The sequence below is a fragment of the Carassius gibelio genome, chromosome A4 (genome assembly GCF_023724105.1).
Source record: "Carassius gibelio isolate Cgi1373 ecotype wild population from Czech Republic chromosome A4, carGib1.2-hapl.c, whole genome shotgun sequence".
Taxonomy (NCBI): Eukaryota; Metazoa; Chordata; class Actinopteri; order Cypriniformes; family Cyprinidae; genus Carassius; species Carassius gibelio.
In genome coordinates this window covers 21,980,877-21,989,970 of record NC_068374.1, presented here as the reverse complement: position 1 = coordinate 21,989,970, position 9,094 = coordinate 21,980,877, and the positions used below count along the sequence as shown (strand labels likewise).

The following is a 9,094-nucleotide window of genomic DNA, read 5'->3' as shown; positions in this document are numbered from 1 at the left end:
CATTAAATGCACATAATATGAAGCCAAGTTTAATATGTGGCATTATATGTGTAATAAAGCACGTATTAAAGGTCTGTCTGTCAATCTAAGGGCACAATTTTAAAGACACTAGCAAGCAAATTTCCAATGTGTTTAGTCTTACCCTGGAGTTGGTTCACCCTCTTCCTATTTGACTGAGGTTGCCTGTGTGTACTGCTCTTTCATGTGTTTGTAGGCCTACAGCCAACTGTTTGGCTCAAATATATATATTATTTAAAAAAAGAATTTCCCAAAAGCTGGGCAAGCACAATATCTTGGGCAGAGTAAGAACACACACCCACAATCCTGTTTATTCTCCATTATGGTCATTAGTCCAAATGGTGTGTTTTACAGCGTGATACTGCGTACATATGAACATTGCTGTGGGAAGCAGGGAAAACAAATTAGATGAACAAATGTGTGTTGCCATGGACACTTGGAATAAAGCTCCTACTGCATAAATCTTGTCATAGTTAACCATACAGAAGATTAACCCAACCATATTTTGCAATATTCTTGTTCTGTAAAATGTGTGATTTTTTGCATTTGTTCACCTGTTCTTGTTGCTGGAAATCCAGTCTGAAATGAGAGAAACAGCTTGCCGGTGACAGTGTTTGTTTCCAAAACTGCAGGCCAGCATCATCACCTCTCTCTGCAACTCTCTGAGGAGGAAAGAAGGAAGTGCATTAGCAGCTAAAGATGGCGGAAGAGGGAAATGAAAAATTAAATACATGTCTACTGAGGTCATTCCCATCTCTGAGGTGGAAAATGTCTGGCTTACACTTTGCAATTCAGTGTCCTTACTCAGACTACATATAAGATTATAACTGTAATAAATAATTCAAGACATGTGAAATTCAAGACTCACTGGGTCTGATAAGCCACCTGCATGAAGGAGCCGTCAGGGGAAGTGGCTGGCCAGCCCAACTTGTGATATTTCGGTTCCACCTGTCTCAGAACATAGTCCTGATGGCACAAAACAAAACAAAAACAAAAATTATAATTATAAGTGGCTGTGTGTGTGTGTGTGTGTGTGTGTGTGTGTGTGTGTGTGTGTGTGTGTGTGTGTGTGTGTGTGTGTGTGTGTGTGTGTGTGTGTGTGTGTGTGTGTGTGTGTTTTGACTCGCCATACGGTAGAGGGAAATGTCGCAGCAGGTAAAGTAATGGCTAATTTAGCTTGACTGCTCTATTCCATGCCCTCTTACAGAGACGACTGAATGACCACAATTAGACCCTGCTATGCCACAATTCAATTCTTAACACACACTTACATGGATAAAATCACATAAACACTGGTAGAGGACATTGTTTTCCACACTGTGGTGGACCATACAGCTGATCAGGTGTCTTTGTCAAGCTGTTAGCAATTGAGTGACGTATTCTTGTTTTGCCAACAGATTAACCTCAGTTTGACGATTAGTGATGCTGCTGTGTTTGTGAGTGAACAGGCCAAAATACACACACACACACACACACGTTTGTTTTTGTGAAAAGTGGGGACATCCCATAGGTTTTATACTGTAGAAACTGTATATTCTATCGCCATTCACCAACCCTGCCCCTAAACCTAACCCTCACAGGAAACTTTGTGCATTTTTACTTTCTCAAAAAAACTCATTCTGTATGATTTATAAGCTTTTTTAAAAATGGGGACATGGGTTATGTCCTCATAAGTCACCCTCTCCTTGTAATACCTGTGTCATACCCATGTCATTATACAGAGTTGTGTCCTGATATGTCACAAAAACATGCCCACCGAGAGGGGTACGGTCTGACAGGTTGAGACACCTGGCCTCGTGACTGAAGGCACCAGACTAATCTGCTCCAGCTGTTTCCTGTCTTGCATTATATTCTAAACATCTGCTTTGTCTCACAGTAAACACAGTGATGGAGAGAAATAGAGAGAAGATGATATTAAATTCATCACACTCACACTCTCACTGCTGACACTAAAGGGTCGTCCATTACAGAGGAGGGGCAGAAATGACTCATGCGCACTGAGGGATTGTGGGTAGGCGTTTGAGTGATATTCTGAATAACAAAGTGATAAATGAATGTGAAAGCAGGTGGACAGGCAAGAAATAAGCCAGAGGAACAGAGAAAGTGTCTGACACTGTCATGTTAGGCTGTGTTCAGAATGGAATACTAGCACACTGCATACTAGCACACTTGTATTGCTGCTGTTTTGGAGGAAGTTCTGAGTTCGATCTGTCTGGTGTTGAGTGAAGTCACCTGAGAGATGCTGCTAGATATCAGCTGTGTCTTTCTTATTGCACTAGTCAAAGTTTAAATACAGCAGACACCAAACTGATCTGAGATCAGACTCACGCTGAACAGGCTGTGGTCTTCAGTGCGGTCCAGGAGTTTGTCCAGCTGGTAAAGGACAGAAGCTCTCCTGAGACAAATATGAGATCATCTGCAGAGGGATGTTTTGGGGCAAATACCCCGCTCTAGAGAAAAGAAAGAGAGTACCAGAATCAGACACTAGCAGCTCATCTTTACGCATATTTCCCCTTTGGTAGACATGTCGTTAACATTTCATTACAAACAGTTCATTTTGTTCATCATTATTTGTTTAGAATAACTGCCAGGCATTGTGCCTTTTGTGGGGAGTCATAATGTGCTGTAAGAATCAAAAAACAGCTTCTCCTGTACGGCTCGTGTTCAATTTGCATAACTCCATATGACATAAGTTCTCTACTAAAACACAGACATGAGCATTAACAGCACATATTCACTGTCATTTGGAGCGGGATATCAAATCCCAGAAGTTCTTCAGCGGGACCTTGGTCTCTAGTCAAATGAGACACTGTGTTTCTGCCACACATCGGTACCTCCTCCATTTATTTTCAATCCATGTTTCCTACCCTCTTTCCCTTCAGTATTTTTAGAAACTCCCACAAGAATCTCATGAGAGTGAAAAAAAAAAGAAAAGTGGATGATATCCTTAGAGAAAAAAACACAAGAGACACGAGACTTTCCAAGAGCGTTGAAACCAGCGAATGCTTTGGCTTTTTCTAAGGTGCACACTTTTGGCCACCCAAATGCTTTGGCAACATTCTAGACACCCAGGCACAATGGGAATGAGGTTTTCATATACAAGCACCACTCAGAAAATCTAAAAATCTAGTTCAGATCATATTTATGTTCCACCTGCGCTGTGGCCTTTCTCTGACTCATAATGCAGGAAATGAATCTTAATTTCTCACAATTTCATGCAGGGCACATAAACGCTCTCTTTCAGAGGTCAGGCAAAAAAGGAAGTGATCAGACTTGAAAATGGACTCATTAAATTCCAGAGGACAGATTCTCCCAACACACATTTAATTGGTACATTAATCACAGTTACTCACAGACACCCACTGTTACCCAAGGAGGTTTTTAACATTTCTAGAGAAACTGATTTGCATTAACATTAGCAGGAGACATACGGAAAAAAAAAGAAAAAAAAAAAAAAAACTATATCAAAATCTGCATGATGAAGCAAATGCATTTAGGATATCAAGGAAAGATAAATGAATACAGTTTAACTGAAAAGCATTTTAGCTCAAAAGGTTTGTGTCTAACTGAGATCAGAAACCATGTTCTTCTCCCTTTGAACAGCCTGTTAATATACATTATTAGTGAAGAAAGAAGAGTCTTTAAATTGGATTTCAGCATAACTTATTTTATCAGAGATATTGAAAAATCCAAAATATTCCTAAAAGAACGAAACTCAAAATGTCAAAAACAGGAATAACTGACATTCAGTGAAGACCCAAAGCAGAGAGTCAAGTATTAATTACCAATAATTCAACAGTTTGAATCAATAATTCAGCTCAGAGTCAATAAATTAGTTGTTATAATGACTAAAGCATGCATATGCATTTATCTCAAAATATTTTCAGGATTTTGCATCTAAACCTAGAGTAGAACAAGCTACAGCTAACCAGAATAAAACATTAAATTGTTTAATGAGAAATTATTTTATAACAATAAACAATTAATTAGCCTACAATGATGCCAAGGCACTTGAAACATTCATCTACTGTTATTCTTTCACACTGATTACAAGGAAATATTCAATGCATATTCTCCCGATTGATGTGTGCACAAGACATGAAGAAAGATGCAGTCTTCACACAGAAGCATGAGCTTTTTAATCCTTATATTAATAATATTGCATGTGCATAAATTATGTTGTGTTTCTCCTTGAGCTTTAGCACTTCAAGACAAGACACACACGCACACTTTTTTTTAAAATGAAAAGTGGGGACATCCCATAGGCGTAATGGTTTTTATACTGTACAAACTGTATATTCTATGGCCCTACACCAACCCTACACCTAACCCTAACCCTCACAGGAAACTTTGTGCATTTTTACTTTCTCAAAAATCTGTATGATTTATAAGCTTTTTGAAAATTGGTACATGGGTTATGTCCTCATAAGTCACCCTCTTCTTGTAATACCTGTGTCATACCCATGTCATTATACAGAGTTGTGTTCTGATATGTCACAAATATATATATAAATATTAATATATATATATATATATTATATATATATATATATATATATATATATATATATATATATATATATATATATATATATATATATATATATATAGCCTTTAATAGAAACTAACTATTAATGTGTGCATACAATATTAAAGTAAGCTTCTTCAGATGAAAAATAAAGCTAATGACATAATGGTTGTCATTTATATTTAGAGACACTTCCATTATTGCCACATTCCAACAGTGGCGACTGAAATAAGGCCATTTAGTTTATACATTCCATAAAAACTTCCCTTTCTTTTTCTTTTTGCATTATTCAGGGGAAATTTTCTGTAAAAATAAAACAACACAACATGACCATAAAACTGTTATGAGGGGTACTGACGTTTTTCCTGCTGTTAGTGAGCACAGTAATGAACTGCACTCTCATGCTTTTGGGACGTGAAAGCACACACACACACACACACAAGGTCAACGAGTTGAAAATAACAGTATGTGGCTCTTGAACACAGAGGGAATTGTTTTAACATGATTTACACGTTGGATTTTATAAAAAAGTGCTTTCATTTTTAAACAAGGCAAATGTCAATGACATTGAAAGAACTCATGGGTAACACAACAGTCTTCTAAATAAATCATTGACTTTCTAAATTGGCCTGTAATTGTAGCTCATTTAGTCTGAGCTTTAGCAGAGCATTTCAAACAGGCCTATTACGAAACTCCAGCACTGAGACTCAGAGTCAAATGAGTTCGCTCCATATGCATAAAAATATTGTGTCAAAGGAAAAGAATATGAAAAAAGTCTCAAATACTCTCCGAGCATCGTTTTGTAATTCTTTCTCGCTGCTGTGTGAGAAGTGACAGAATTGTCGACAGATGTTGTGTTGTTTTACAGGTGCCACAAACAAAGCTTCTGTCCCTATGGCAACAGCCTGCTGATGATGCTAATATTAGGTAAGAAACAGATGAGTATTTCTATGGAAGTACTTGTAATGGGGCTGACGAGTCATGAGACATGCAGATCCATGTGCAAGCTTTTATAGTGAGTTCAGCGCAGCTCATCGAACCGCATTAAAACTGCGAGCTGGCTGAACTCGAAGAAATACTCCAAGAGTGGAAGGTCCTTGTGAGCTAGAGAGGTGAACATTGAGGTGAGAGGATTCATGGGGAAATCGGAAAACAACACACTGAACAAAACGGAGAAGCAGGTGACGTACATGAACAATAACACACTGGAAACTGGGTCACGGGGAGCACATGGGGAGAAAAACACACAGACAGTACATAATCCTGACACTATGCAATTAACCCAGTTATTATTTTCATTAATTAATAATGCACTTGAAATATGTTCAAGAGGCAGCAGCATCCATTCAGTTCTCGCAGTCATATAAACACTTTTCATCATCCCAGTAATTCACAAAGAAACAAGACATTCTACTTATTGTGATTGACCATGATGCTGTTTTTAATATGGACGTTGGCATTTTCACTTTTCAAGTACATAAGAGCCAATAACCATCTCTACAGATCTGCACCCTGAGGATGAATAATACATATTGTTAAAATCTGCTTTTATTTATTAGGATTAGCTGTAAACAACAGCAGAGAGAAACAATATGTACAAACCAGGCTGAAATCAAAACACAGGAACAGAAGGATTTGCCTTCAGTCCTGTTAAGTTTCAATTATCCAGCTTTTTCGGTAAACAAGGCAGAGCCGAATTAACAGGCTAAATGAACATGACGTACCACAATCCAGGGAAACAGGTTTCCTTTCTCGGCCCAACGTGATGGCAATAAAGACAAGTTTCCCTGCGGGTTTGTCGTCAGTTGACTGAATCAGCATGCTCAGGAAACAGCACCGGCAGATGAGCCTGTCGTTTCAGTATGATGAACAGTGGAGCTAATGCTAGCAGAGCATCTGGCAGTTCCTTATTTAGTTTGGTGGGGAAATTAAAATGACTGTTCTAGAAAATGAATGAATTTCAAAATCGTTACAAACAACATCTACAGTAATTACACAACATTCAATGATTAAGAAAGTCCATCAGTGATACTCAAATGCTGATTTGGCTGCCTACTGATTCTAGCTGCCACCAATTGAATTTTTCTTTCATTAAGCAGAATGAGTGAGAGTTTTGGATTAAATAAAGAGGACTTTAGGGAGAACAGTTATTCCTGAAGGGACTACTGGCAGCTTGGCAGCCTGTGGCACTATAAACTTTCAGAGGACACTCTATCAGAAAGCAGCGTTCTTCCATCTATCTACCTTTATCGTTCTGTCTCTTCCTCCTCTCACATTAATGGAGGTTTGTGAGTTTCCAGCTGCTGATGAAGCTCCGAAGGATCAACACATTGAGGCAGCAGTGGAAAGGCGGGAACATAGTGGTTTACCCTCAATTACTTATTATCCACTATCGCTGTAACGGCTCAAAAGTCTCACCGCAGGTCTCATCTTGATGAGCTAAGGGGTTTTCTTCAGTAATGCCTCCAGGCTAAATGAGAAAAGAGACTTACAGTAAAAGAACTGCATCTGTCAGTAATGAAGGTCTTACTGAAGTTGACTGGATTTCGGACTGTTCTTTACTATTGTGATGGATGGATTTATCAAGATCCTTTCATGCTGTCCAAAAGAAAATCTGTTACATCACTGCTGAATGACTAATTATCTAAGACTGATTATTTAAGTCAACTTCGGATACATATTACAAGGAGATTTCACATACAGACAACAGCTGGTGAACATGGCAAGATTTGATCACAGTAAATGTGATTCTTCTGGTATCAGCAGATCAATCAGAATATGAACACTCTGTCTTGGTGATGCTATATTAATTTACTTGGAGAGTGCTATGGACGTATGCATCTTCAGAGGACATGAAACAAACAGTTTATATAGAAAACTAATGAGACAGTTGTTTTGGAATGAAATCCAAAATAATATCTCGGCTGACATGTGATCAGACCTGAGACAAATGTTAATAACAAGACTGAATACATTTTCAACTCTAGCAACATGTAGACTTACATTCAGACCTGTCAGTCATGATGTAATCTTTTGAAATCCCAAGGAGGTAAAAAAAAAAAAAAAACATTTGCACCGCTCTCTGCTGTAACTTTAGGTATGAGGGCCCTGTCTGTTCTTATGACATTTATGAAAAATCTTCTATTATTATATAAAATCCACTCAGTGTCATTTAGAAATGCAGCTTAATATTATCAAAAGTGACATTTGAAAATATTTTTTTATGTAAATAAATAATTTAAATATTATAAGAGAAAAAAAATAAAATGGTTTAAAACCGTTATTTTTGTACTTTCACTGAATAATAAAATAAACTGATATATTAAGCAATTTAGTGGACTAATTTTTACCATAGTAAAGTTCTTAGAGATTAAGGGCCCTATCATACACCCGGCACAATGTGATGCAAGGTGCAGCACAAGTGTCCGGCGCCATTGCGCCCATGGGCGTGCTGATCTACAAAAGAGGTGTGTTCTGGCACAAGGCTATTTTACGGAGCTGAAAATAGGCCTGTTCTAAAGTCTGGCGAAATGTTTTTTCTAAACATTAAACACAGGGACACACAGCAGCACACAAATGTGCCAAATATTACAAATTAAAGTATTGCAAATGCATACGTTTTCTGAGGGTATTAGTATTAGTATTGCAAATGCGGGTCTCTGAAGGATGTTAAGGATGGTGTGAAGGATGTTAAATGGATCTGCAGTGCAGGTTTCAGGCTCTCTGAATGACTCTGCATGTTTCCAGAGGGGCCGTGTAACAAACAGAACCCACCTCGCCAGGTTGAAGACGTCATCAATCAGACCAGCCCTGTTGCCCACGGAGATGATCTGCCGGTGGAGAACAGTAGAGACATTTATAATGCAGCAGGAAACATGCAGGATAGATGGGAGTGAGGAGGAGAATGAGGAAAAGGAAGAATCGTGACAGAAGTCGAAAGAAAACTCAAGGGAAATACTCAAAAAAGGAGAGATGATGGACTGAGAGAGGACTGAAGAACAGCATTGTGGGAGCTGTACCGTTGGGTTGGTCATCAGCTGCTGAATCAGAAGTCTCCAGTTGTGAAGGTCGTAGTTTACTCTGAAGTAGCCTGTTTGATTGATGTTGCCCAGCAACCACGTCTCACCGTCCACGTGACCCACTCTGTGTGTCTCTATAAATACACAATGTAAAAAAAGAACATGAAACAAATGTTTAATGACACTTCTGACAGCTCAGTGTAGCTCTACTCACATGCAAATGAGCAGAAACACATGGCACCAAATGACATCTAGACACTTAGATAACAGAAAGTAATAAGTTAATAAAAATCATTAAAGAAACGTGTTTAAAACATTTAACGGAATGAAAGTAAACTGACTGCATTTTTAATTGAATATAACCGAAAATTATACAAACTGCTTGTTATAGTTCATATGTACTGATATATTTAGCAATTTTCAGCGCATTTATCATCTCATAAAAACAGCCCTGCTTGAAAATGTATAGGAAGAGACGATGCATTCAGCATTTTGTAATGCACAACATCTAATGTGTCTGACACGTTCT

At 38.2% G+C, this 9,094-nt stretch overlaps 1 long non-coding RNA gene across 1 annotated transcript; it reads right to left on the bottom strand.

Annotated features, from left to right (window-relative positions):
• Positions 1–571: 571 nt before the first annotated feature.
• On the bottom strand, positions 572–8,701 carry LOC127972921 (uncharacterized). The gene is made up of 5 exons (XR_008157224.1): positions 8,566–8,701; positions 8,321–8,376; positions 2,347–2,468; positions 887–984; positions 572–680 (listed from the first exon to the last, which is right to left on the bottom strand). It is a non-coding gene; the product is annotated as an uncharacterized LOC127972921 (long non-coding RNA).
• Positions 8,702–9,094: the final 393 nt, after the last annotated feature.